Genomic DNA, 13,046 nt, shown 5'->3' with positions numbered 1-13,046 from the left:
ACCATAGTATGGGATACGAGTCATGGGGAAGTGATTATGTCAAAAAAATGGGGCTCATCTATAGTATGGGATATGGAATGTGTCTTGGAAAAAAAAAAAAAAAAGAGGGCTTCGCCATAGTATGGGATATGGAAGGGCCATCGTAATTAGTCTGGGAAGGGTCTACTTATGAAAAATGAAAAAGGGGTACCTGGTGGGAATGATGTAAATTGGTAGTACAACGTGGTAATAATGACGTGGAAGAAAATACCATTACGAACCATACCAAGGCCTCCATCTAGAATGATAAGGTCATGTGACCATGACAACATGGACGATGTCCATGATGGTGTGCACCTCTAAGGTGTCATTTAAGTGGAAAAATGGGATTCCGGGTGTGAATGGTTCTCATTCACACCCTAATGGGATACCCAAAAGCTAGGGCAGACGTGGTGCTCGTTCGAGATAGCCCTCTCGAGAAACGTGAACAAGTCAAGGGATGTTCGTACATTGAAAGGGATGTTTGGAAGCCTATAACTACCTTGGAAGAATATTGTTAGGGACACAAATTTTGAGAGAAAAAAGACCTTATCCACAATTGTATAATTTGATGTATTTTGACCCAATACACCTGGTACTTGGAAAGAAGGTCAAGTGGCTACTGGGGGGCTGACCATGAAGTGGGCCAACGAGAGCATTGGCCTTGGTGAAGACTTAGGTGAAGACTTAAAACTTTCTACTCTATTAATGCCTTGGTGTTTTTGGAGCATTAGTTTGGGTCTTAACATAAGTAGAATTTCTTCTTAAGGTAGTTTTGGAGCATAATTTGATTTAGAACAAGTCAATGCAGAGATGGTTAGTATCTCAATTACCGTAGTTGTATATATATATCTTAATTAATTAATTAATTTTTCTGCAAAAAGTTTTGATTTATAGTATAAAATAAATTGGGTTGTAACTTGTAAGTAAAATTTTCATTTTAAGGTATTGTGTTCTAAATTGTTTCTATATCACCAATTACGTGCACTATAATTACCTGGTTTAATTCACATGGTTGATAATTGCTAGACATTGGTGGATGTACTAAAACAGGATTTGCCCATCTACACACTTGTTTCTCATTTTTTTTATTGGTGCTAGATTTCTATTTTGGGGTTTTAGGATTTTATGAGCCCAATCATAATTGTAAGCAACTACAAAAATTGTTTGAAATGAATGTTATACTGTTTTGTAATGTTGAGATTATAATTTGAGCCAAACCTTTGTAATGTTTGAAGAGTTTGTTTTAATCTTTAATTGGGGGGAGGGGTGATTAATAATTTAAGAAATTGGGGCGTAATAAGTAAAAGTTGGGGTGCCAATAGCAGTTCTCTTTTTAAATATCCGTTTTTTACTCCAGTAATTTCCATTTTCTGCATTTCTCTCATAACAAACCTTATATCCCCCCCCCCCTCCTCTCTCTCTCTTCTCGGCCCTTCCTTAATAAAAAAGGGGGGAAAAAAAAAACTTAGGCATCTGGAATTGAATCAAGGGCTAATTTTTGTGACAAAAAATCAGCCCCTTTCGAAATTCCATTACTATCAAATGTGATAATCAAGTTTGCAATGAAAAAGGACGTCTTTTATTCATTTAAGTGCCACTACTTTTGGTCCTTGGTTTTGAAAAGTAGAAGTAATATTTGCTTTATTTATTTAGGGGAGCGTTCGCTGGCTAACTTTTTGGCAAACGGATTGGCAAACTTATATGGGTCGTTCGATACTACGCCATCAGACGGTCGCGATTTATTCTCAGCGAAACTTAAACTTATACATATATTTGCAGCGCCATCCCTCAAAATATATTCATTTTATTTTGACATCCCTCTTCTCTTTAAACCAAACAGAACAAAACTCTCTGTTCTGTTCGAACAGAACTCCAAACCCTTTCTCTTCGAACTCTCTCTCGTTCTCTCTCTTCTCACTCACTCTCGCTCTCACTCTCTCATTCTCTCTCGCTCGCTCTCTCTCTCACTCTCTCACTCACTCACGCTGCCTCTCTCGCTTAAACCCGATCAAACCATCTCTCTCTCACTGAAACCCTCTCTCTTGCTCTTTCATTCTCTCTCTCTCTCGCTCTATTCCTCGCTGCGACTACCTCTCTCACTCTATCATTGTGTGTGAAACTCCATCTCTCGCACGAACACGAACAGGACCCTATTCCTACCTGCAACTCCATCTCACGAACACGAACGACTGTTCATTTAGCCTTCGTCAGGTTAGTAAATGTTCTGAAACATTTGGCTCATACACTAGGGTTTTGTTGAGGTAATGTGTTTAGCTCTTGTTCACAAAGCTAGGTGAGTTCTGTTTTGTTTTGTTTTGCATTTTAAAATGAGTCTTACGGATCTTGGTTTTAATTTTCTTAAGGATTGTACTTTTGGTTACTACCTCTGTTGTTGGTTAGCTGACCCCAAATCTTTGGAATGAGTATGAGGACCTCTGTTGTTGGTTTTGTATGGTCGTCCTATTGTGAAAATGATCTACCATATGGAGCAATAAAAGCATCAATCGTAGTGTGTTTAAGCAGGGTGGTGTAGCTGCATAAAGGCCATCAATAGACATGATATGTGAATTTAGCCTAGGCATGTATCTTGGAATCCCTTCTTGCGTAGGCAAGCGTAGGGAAGTTATTAGTATTCAAAAAATAGAAAACATGGAAATTGCCACCTTTGATGAGCCAATGAATGTTATCTTTTGATGACTGTTTTCCCTCAATTGTGGTCTCAAATTCTTCTTTGTTATGAATGTTCTTGTAATAAATTAAGTTTAAATTTACCTATTTTGATGATCATGTTGTTTTGGTTATAGAACTTTCGAAATTAAGTTTAAATTTACCTAACTGCTCCCTTTTAAGATCATTTTTTTTTCTATTGTTTCAGATGCAGATCTATGTGGAAAGCTTAATTGCAGAAACAATCATCTTGCTTGTGGAGAGCGGCGATACCATTGATACCATTGATAGTGCAGAAACAATTCAACTAAAGAAGACAATTTTTCTAGACATACTAGTGGAGAGACTTGTGTAGAAGACAATGATGATGGTTCGGTTAGCCATGATCCATAGGATGAGAAGTCTTCAAGTGTGTTCAGTAACTGTTCAAGATGAGGATGCTTTTGAAGAGCATTCTTAATTTTGGTGCTAAAATTATTTGTAAAGTTAAGGCAGATATAAACTTTATGGATTCTATTAGTTTGAATATCTTTGCAATGTATATTGTGGATTCTATTGGTTTGAATATCGTTTAGTTTGAATACCTTTGCTATGTATATTGCCAAGGGTGTGGTTATCTGTTACTTTACAATTTGTGAAATGAGAATTAAGTTACAACAGGAGCATGTGATTGTGATAGTGGTGATCGATCCATTTTCTTAGTACAATAATGTACGAAGTGGTGCTCAAAAGCATCAATGGGGGAAGATGTTGATTTGGCAACTTTACAAACTAATCTACCAGTAGCTCCACTTGGTTTGCTAATCTTGATGAAAATTTTCTGCATTGGAGTTCAGAGTATGTGGTCTTTTTTTTCTCTTGTTTAGAAGTAGGTTGGGGGATGCATGGGAATGAATGTACTTTGTTTTTTAGTTGACGTGTAAACAATTATTTGAACTTCAGATTTTGAGATTCATGAGGCTTTTGAATTGGAATGTAATATAAATGTCAGTTTGAGCTTTAGATTTTATTTATTGATACATGGAATGTTCATGAAATATATATAATCATTACTTATTTCTAGTTTTATTCTAAGTGAAAATGTATATAATTTCACTTATTTCCAGTTCTATGCTTGTTGGTGTTGATATCCCTCTTCTCAAGATATTCTTCATTTATTTATCATTGCATAGGTTACAGGTGTGATGGGTGTTTAAATGGGTTTTGCTATGGTTCTTAGTCATTTTAGTGCTCTCTATTGGATAGCTTGGTTTTGAAGAATTTAATGGAGGTTTGGCTTTTGAAGTAGTAGTGATAGTTGCAAATGTAAGCTTTATAACTTAAGTAATAAGCTTAGTATTTTGCTTATATTATTGTAGGAGAGGAGTCTTCATGTTTCATTCCCCAAGCACCATAGACAAACTAAGTCTGGTGATAGATGATTCTTCCTCTTGTAATAAAAGGCATGTAGTTTTGGATGGATTAATGAAAATATTGGTAGTGACCCACAAGAGGGTCCACTAATAGACAATCATAGATGCATGCTTGATCAAGTAGATTGAGAGCCACTATTTAAATGATTCCAACAATGTATAATTCCCAAGTACTCATGATGTGAACCTGGATTTTAGGTAATCCATTTAACGTGGTTGCTTGCATAGTCACAAAATTATTCACCATATGCAATTTATTCCTATCCACATGCTAGCAAAGCAGTATCCAAGAATTATGCATACACTTTGATAACTTTAGTAAAATCTACTTCATCAAAAGACCAACTTTATGGTATGATAATACCCATAAAAAAAAAACGATTTTACATGCTTGTTGTAGCCATGTTTGAGAATACTAGGCTTGGTTAAGCTATTTAAGTAGGCTCCATTCTAATTTGCGCTTTATTATAAGTAAGGATATGAACAAATTGAGGAAAATTCGTCAATAAAATCTAGAAAGAAATCAAAGGGCACAATGCTGGAAGGGTGGTTGGCTCTAGAACATTAGATTTCAGAAAGTGAAAAGTTATGACACACCTTTTTCTATATAGAAAGTTCTAAAATGGGTTTCTATTTGACGATACTCTCACATGGCCCTGAAGTATCTTGGAAACTCGATAACTTGAACTGTATATAAGAACAACATCTTATCTTCATATAATAAAATAGCGATATAAAAGAAGACTTAATACGAAAAATACTAATAAAAGGAAACACCATGATGCAATAGCAAAGAAGTCAAAATGAAACAACACCATAAGAACATTCAAGTAAAATCAATTCATCCTAGCAGAAATAAGATTTCCATGGTATGCTAGCTCTACACTTAGAGTGAGATGATTTCATAATACTAAAAGTGGTGATGAAATTGCTAGATATCTAGTAGAACCAAGCATATGGTATGGGTTGCAGCAGCACTTCACAACCTCTAGAGAGACGATTTTGGATTCAAGAACTCAAAAAAAAAAATATTGACAGATTGAATTCGTAGGTTCATGTTGAACATTTTTATTTGATTCAGTAGGTACCTAAAAAAACATTACAAAAATGATTCAATATACAAAAAGAGTTGCCTGTACATTCAATATGTCTCATTTACAATTCTTGTTCAATACATAAGGCATGTTTTACTCATGCAATAGCCAAAAGAGCACAAGACTTCATACAATTACAAACATTTGATCTGGATGACATGTACCACACTCCTGCTCTAGTAACCCCCTTGCTTCTTCAAACAACTCAACAGCCCCATCAATCTTGTACACTTGTACACAAGCCAATCCCATCTGATTCAGTACAACCCCAAAGAATGCTGATTTCCTCTCTCCAATGGCTCTAAGCTTTGCTACAACACTCTCAAAAGAGCTCCGAGCCTCTCCATATCATCCAACCATGTAAAGCATCACACCCATCAGTACTTCTATCCCTACAATCGTGCTTCGCTGTCCCGATGTGTCTTCCAACAATTTCATTGCCTTTTGTAAGAGCCTCAATGCTTCCTCGGACTCATTCATAGATTCGTAGATGGCGCATAAAAGGTGGGTTGAGTAGAAATCCTAACCATGTAAGAGGCCAAAATTAAAGCATTTTAGTCCATCCTCTCTAGTAATACAAAGCATGTTAAAGTGTGGGATATCTTTTACTTTGGGGCTAGTCTGATTGGACAGATGAAAAATGTAATACAATACACCATTCAAAACCTATATATTTTCTAAGTATGCAAGGATTGAAAGTCTAAGTTGGAGGTACATTATTTAAACATCTAATGTAAGCCAAACCCATTTTAGCTTCAACATTAAATTTACTAAATTGACTAAGATTCATGGAATTACTTTGAAGAAGCTTAGTTTGATTGAATCATTTTGCTTCTACAAAGCTTCAAACAAGAATGTACATGAGAAAAATAGTGTAATAGAGAAGCTTTTACGTAGAATAGTTCAAGAACGATACTCACCCAGCTTTTGTTTTGTAATGAAACCACCAATATGCAATGTTGAAAACAAGAATATCAGCTCCTTTCCATCTCGAAGCGCTCCTATCAATGGTGTCAATTCTCAGAGTTGGTACTTGCTTCTGTCTTACTCTTGCCTTACTCTCGTGAACTAAGAAATGAGTGACATCGTATTCAACTGTACACTTAAAGTCCTGCAAAAAACCCCTCGAGAATCAAATATTTGTGGAGATCCAAAATACGATTAAGAAATGAACAAGTTTTCACAGAACTACCACAAATTTGAAACTGTACTTTCCCTTCTCTTTAGTGATCCTTCGACCATGGGACTCAGAAACGCACTTCGGATCCTTGATGGGTCCTCTCAATAAACACAATATGGATTCCCATTGGTTCCTGTTAATTGAATCACCAACAAAAACCCGTCTCTTCCCTCTAATCAATTCCAGCATTTTTTATGCATTGAACCTAAAATACATTCAATTTCCAACTCATCAAAAATTTTCTTTTGTAATTTTTCAAACTGAATCAGAGTTAAAGAACAAGGATAACATGCAAACTTCACAATTTCACATCTACATGAGATTCAATCAATTTAATATTTCCAAGATTACGTAACAAAGATAACAAAGAATCAAGTGGGGTAGGAAAACATGCATACTTCACAATTTCACATCTACATGAGATTTAATAAAATTAATATTTCTAAGATTAAGTAAATAAAATAAAATAAAATAAATACTATACACCTTCAGCTTATGCTATTCTTCTTGGCCTCTCAAGCTGTGACATCTTTAAGAGCCTCTTGGGCATCAATTTCTCGAACAATTTAAAGCCCTCATCAACCAAACCCCTTTGTTTATCGATTGTTACAAGCTGCCATTCTCCAGGTTTCCATTTTCTTTGTCACCATGGCTGGAACGATAGTGGGAGGATCCCGTTCGTGTTCGTATTCGTGCGAGAGAGAATGAAAGAGCGAGAGAGAGGGTTTCAGTGCGAGGGTTTCAGCGTGAGTGAGTGAGAGAGTGAGAGAGAGAGCGAGCGAGAGAGAATGATGAGAGCGAGAGCGAGAGCGAGAGAGAGAGAGGGCGAGAGTGAGAAAGAAGGTGAGAGCGAGTGAGGGAGTTCGAAGAGAGGAGAGAGTTCGAAGAGAGAAAGAGAACAGATAGTTCTGTTCTCTCTGGTTTAAAGAGGAGAGGGAGGAAGCACGAAATAAACAATTTTTAAGGGATGACAATGTAAATATATATATTTGTATTATAACGCGTGAAATTAAATCACGTCCGTTCGATATCGTTAGATCCAACGCACCCAAAATGTTTGCCAATCCGTTTGCCAAAAAGTTAGCCAGCGAACGCTCCCCATTTATTTATTCTTAAAAACAAGTATTTAATTCGACAAGGTACAATATGAGCCTGAAATGCTTTTTGACTTGATTAGCAGTATCCTATAATATTGTGATCTGCAGAACTTGAAAATCTCTTATTCTATCCTGAAAATATTGTGTTTTGCACTTGAGAAGGACACTATGAATGGCATGGGGTGAAGGATGGTAACGCTTTCAGTTCAATAAGGATGCCTACTTGATGACGAGGAAATTGAAGGTTTATTCTGAACACAATCTTCTTCATTCCCATTATATTTAAGTATATCGCTTGTTCTGCAAAATCAATGGGTCAATATTTTAGGATGGTTTGGGTCAAAAATTGAACGTGTTGCATTTGCCTAGCCAACTGAGCCAAAGTTTATGTTGGGAGTGATCATAGTTGATCAGTTCTCAACATGGTTTTAAATCTCATCCGAGATCGAGACTGATAGACATGCCGTCTCAACTGTGCGGAATCTCACGAAATAAACGAGATGACTTGGATGATCTATTGAAACTCTTATCCGAATCGGTGAAACTTGGCCAAGTCGACTAGGATTTTGTATAATTTCATTAATTATTTTTAATTTAAATATATTATATAAATAAAATATGATTTTATGACCAAACATCTCCTAATCTAACTTATTTTATATACAAAAAATTATAATTACTTTTATATAAAGGGTAATTTACCAAAATGTGGATCGAAAATTGAAAATTACCAAAATAGTGCACTATTCATTTTTATTCCAAAAATGGTAAATTACCGCTTTTGGAAATAAGTTATTTTATTAAAATGGTAAAATTTGACATGAGCAGTGTTTTGATACCAAAAATACACATCCCCTATTTAAATCAACAAATAGAAATATTACTGTTTTAGTACAGAGTGATGAAATAAATTAAATTTTGAAGGGAAACATCATTGTACTAAAACACTTATATTTCTTTCTGTTTACTTAAACAAGGGATGTATATAAATATGGTAAAAGGGCATTTTTGGCATTAATCACTGTTCATTTGAAATTTTACTGTTTTGGTAAAATCACGTATTTCCAAAAAAGGTAATTTTCATTTTTGGAATTAAAATGAATAGTGCACTGTTTTGATAATTATTCAATTTTCATGTATTATTTTGGTAAATGTCTCTTTTATTTATATATATATATATATGGGTCAGGTTCCTGCAACACACATTGCGACACACATATAGACAACGTGTTTGTCTTATATGGGAAAAAATGTTTGGAATGGGCTGATTTTTTGTGAGGATGATCTCTGTGATGAGGGGATCATCCTGACAAAAAATCATCCCATTCCAAAACTTGTAACCCCATCAAAATTGATTTACAAAAATTGGACGGTGTATAATTTTTCAACAAAAATTGGACGGTCTAGAAGTTTCATAATGAGCTGATTTTTGGCAAGGATGATCTCCTCATCACAGAGATCATCCTCACAAAAAATCAGCTCATTCCAAACATTTTTACTCATATAAGATAAAACACATTGTCTATATGTGTGTTGAAATGGTTGTTGTTTGAACTTGACCTTTTATATATATATAGGGAAATGTTCAGCACCCTAAGTTTTACCACACACTTTAACAAACGTTTTTTGTCCTACATGGGTTATAAGTTTTGGAATGGGCTGATTTTTGGTGAGAATGATCTCTATGATTAGAAGATCATCCTCCCCAAAAATCAGCCCATTCCGAAATGTTTAGCCCTATGTTTACACGTTGAAAAATTGTGGACCGTCCATTTTTTGTAAACCATTTTTGATGGGGTTAGAAGTTTTGGAATGAGCTGATTTTTGGTGAGGATGATCTCCTCACCATAGAGATCATCCTCACCAAAAATCAGCTCATTCCGAAACTTCTAACCCATGTAAGACAAAACGCGTTTGTTAAAGTGTGTGGTAAAACTTAGGGTGCCGAACGGGACCCATATATATATATATATAGGGTAGCGTTCAAGGGCAAACTTTTTGGCAAAACATTTTTCAAAACATAGGTTAGAGGTTTTGGAATGGGCTGATTTTTGGTGAGGATGATCTCTACAGTGAGGAGATCATCCTCACCAAAAATCAGCCCATTCCAAAACTTCTAACCCCATCAAAAACAGTTTACAAAAAATGGACGGTCCACGATTTTTCAGCTTGTAAACATGGGTTAGAAGTTTTGGAATAGGCTGATTTTTGGTGAGGATGATCTCCTCACCGTAGAGAACATCCTCACCAAAAATCAGTCCATTCCAAAACCTCTAACTCATGTTTTGAAAAATGTTTTGCCAAAAAGTTGGCCATTAAACGCCCCCCATATATATATATATATATATATATATATATATGGGGGGCGTTCAATGGCCAACTTTTTGGCAAAACATTTTTCAAAACATGAGTTAGAGGTTTTGGAATGGACTGATTTTTGGTGAGGATGATCTCTACGGTGAGGAGATATATATATATATATATGGGGGGCGTTTAATGGCCAACTTTTTGGCAAAACATTTTTCAAAACATGAGTTAGAGGTTTTGGAATGGACTGATTTTTGGTGAGGATGATCTCTACGGTGAGGAGATCATCATCACCAAAAATCAGCCCATTCCAAAACTTCTAGCCTCAGTTTACAAGTTGAAAAATCGTGGACCGTCCATTTTTTGTAAATCATTTTTTATGGGGTTAGAAGTTTTGGAATGAGCTGATTTTTGGTGATGATGATCTCCTCACCGTAGAGATCATCCTCACCAAAAATCAGCCCATTCCAAAACCTCTAACCCATGTTTTGAAAAATGTTTTGCCAAAAAGTTAGCCAAAATGTTTGTTGCTGAACATTTCAATGGCTAATTTTTTGGCAAAACATTTTTCAAAACATGGGTTAGAGGTTTTGGAATGGGCTGATTTTTGGTGAGGATGATCTCTACGGTGAGGAGATCATCATCACCAAAAATCAGCTCATTCCAAAACTTCTAACCCCATAAAAAATGATTTACAAAAAATGGACGGTCCACGATTTTTCAACTTGTAAACTGAGGCTAGAAGTTTTGGAATGGGCTGATTTTTGGTGATGATGATCTCCTCACCGTAGAGATCATCCTCACCAAAAATCAGCCCATTCCAAAACCTCTAACCTATGTTTTGAAAAATGTTTTGCCAAAATGTTTGTCAAAATGTTTGTTGCTGAACGGGACTCTATATATATATATATATAAGGAACGGTTCAGCAGCCCTAAAGTTTGTCAAACATTGTGCCAAACAATTTTCAAAACATGGGTTAGAAGTTTTAGAATGAGCTGATTTTTTTGTGAGGATGGTCTCTATGATGAGGAGATCATCCTCACCAAAAATCAGCCTATTAAAAAACTTCTAACCCCATCAAAAGTGATTTACAAAAATTGGACGGTCCATGATTCTTCAATTTGTAAACTAGGGTTAGAAATTTTAAAAAGAGCTGATTTTTGGAGAGGATGATCTCTTTACCGTAGAGATCACCCTTACAAAAAATCAGCTCATTCCAAAGCATCTAACCTATGTTTTGAAAAATGTTTGGCACAATGTTTGGCAAACTTTAGGGCTGTTGAACCGCTCCCATATATATATTTGAATAAATTATGGTAATTGAGACCATTAGACAACATACCAAATCATATGCTATCCTACTCTCTTTAGCATGATGAAGCTATGTTTGGAGCACCAACAACTCAATCATCCATCCTTTCAAATAAGGATTTGATGTTAGAGGATGATAGTAAGGAAAAAGATGATATATGAAGATGCCCTTGGAAAAAATTTCATAAGTGAAAAGGTAATGGCTTTCGGTAGGTCCTTTAAAAATCATATTTCTTGTCTAAACGGAGGGAACTCAGGTTCGAACACATACTTTATATGATGAGAAAATTACCAAAACGGCAGAAATGTATATTGTTTTATAAAACCAATGTAAAATTGTATTTTTGGTACGAAAACTATATAATAAAAAAAAATACAGTTCAATTCAAATTTTACCTCTTTGGTAAATAAATTGAATGTGCATTATTTTGGTAAATTTTCAATTTTCAGTGTATGTTTTGGCAAATTTGTCTTATTTGATTGTAGGTGCTTGCAAAGCAATAAGGTTCTTGGAGGGATCGTGATCATCCCCTTAAACTAAACTTTGGGATGAATCAAAAAGTGGAGGTAATATGAGGGTAGCACATCTGACGCATAAGTAATGGCATGATTTAGTGTCAAAGTTGAGGTGAACCAAAGATTCTTTGACACACTTGACTGAGAATACTGCATGTTTTGAGCAATCTGAAGGATAATAATTTTGCAAATAACAAGTTAATAAAAAATCTGAATTTGCAATGGGGCAGGGGCCATATCCAAGCAGCAATTTATTGTGAATGCAACTCTTCACATGGATTGAGAATCGCGATTGTTTCCATTTGAAACGAGAACAAGGCATGGTTGTAGAACAAGGGAATATAATCCAAAATTTCCTAGTAGAGCTTGGTTTTCCTTCTATGTCGTCTAAATGATCCGTTGCTCTAATGTATTCTCTTTTATCATTATTTTATAAGAGCGCTGCTATTGGTATCCCAACTTTTACTTATTACATCGTTATTTTGGTAATTTTCACAAATTTGATATTTTTTAGAGCTACTATTGGCATTCCAACTTTACTTATTACTCTCCAATTTCTTTAATTATTTATCCCCCATTAGAGAGAGAGAGAGAGAGAGAGAGAGAGAGAGAGAGAGATAAATTTGATTAAAAAGGTAAAAAATTGAAATATAAGTAAGTTAGAGAAGTGAAAAAGAAAGATGATAGAATTGATCTCACCAAAAATTATAAGTCGATGGGACATTTGTTCCCCAACAAAATTGTTGTTGATAAGAAGTTTATCTCCCACACAAAAAACTGTAGTAAGGTGGGATTCATGTCCGGTGACTATTGGAAAATGACTCATGTAAAAACAAATGATTTTGACTGAATAAACATGAAATCCAACGATTGGGATTTAAAAGTATCTCGATAACATATATCTCAAGGATACTTGTCTTGTGGTTAAATCTCAACTATTAAATATTACGTTTATACTATTGGGATCACATGTTTTTCACATGAGTCATTTACCACGAGTTATCGAATTTTGACCCATAATATAAAAGCCTCTTTTAATGTATATTGTGAGGGTAAAGATATTAACATAATAAAAGAATATTTTAGTAATCTAACCTGATTCTATGAGTCATGGTTTACAAGACTGTAAATTTGCCCATTATGATGAAAATGACCATGTTAACAAAATTGTTATTAGAAATCCAAGATTGAAGGATTGTTGGTGGTGGATGAATATATCTGCAAAGATACTTGTCCCGTACATGGCTGCTACACTCCGGATACGTGTACATGATCGCTAGGATCAATGTTTTAATATCGGACAAGACATTGACCTGTATAATTTATCAGGTTGATCCAAAACGGTTCGACCATTAAGTCAAATTGGTTGGACCAAAAAATGAAATATTAACTATTTTCGATTTGTTCCCAGATCAGGTAACTCCAACTTCAAAAACACGA

General features: G+C 35.2%; 1 long non-coding RNA gene across 2 annotated transcripts; it reads right to left on the bottom strand.

Moving 5' to 3' along the window:
* Positions 1-5,099: 5,099 nt before the first annotated feature.
* Positions 5,100-7,280, bottom strand: LOC147409895 (uncharacterized). Of its 2 annotated transcripts, XR_015175465.1 has the most exons (4): positions 6,861-7,280; positions 6,387-6,579; positions 6,115-6,305; positions 5,100-5,716 (listed from the first exon to the last, which is right to left on the bottom strand). It is a non-coding gene; the product is annotated as an uncharacterized LOC147409895 (long non-coding RNA). The 2 variants fall into 2 exon arrangements; XR_015175464.1 differs by having other exon boundaries at positions 5,101-5,716; positions 6,115-6,579.
* Positions 7,281-13,046: the final 5,766 nt, after the last annotated feature.

This window comes from Akebia trifoliata, chromosome 2 (assembly GCF_017979445.1).
Source record: "Akebia trifoliata isolate Shusen 1 chromosome 2, ASM1797944v1, whole genome shotgun sequence".
Taxonomy (NCBI): Eukaryota; Viridiplantae; Streptophyta; class Magnoliopsida; order Ranunculales; family Lardizabalaceae; genus Akebia; species Akebia trifoliata.
Note: the sequence above shows the minus strand (reverse complement) of the source record. Positions and strands in the feature narration are given on the sequence as shown.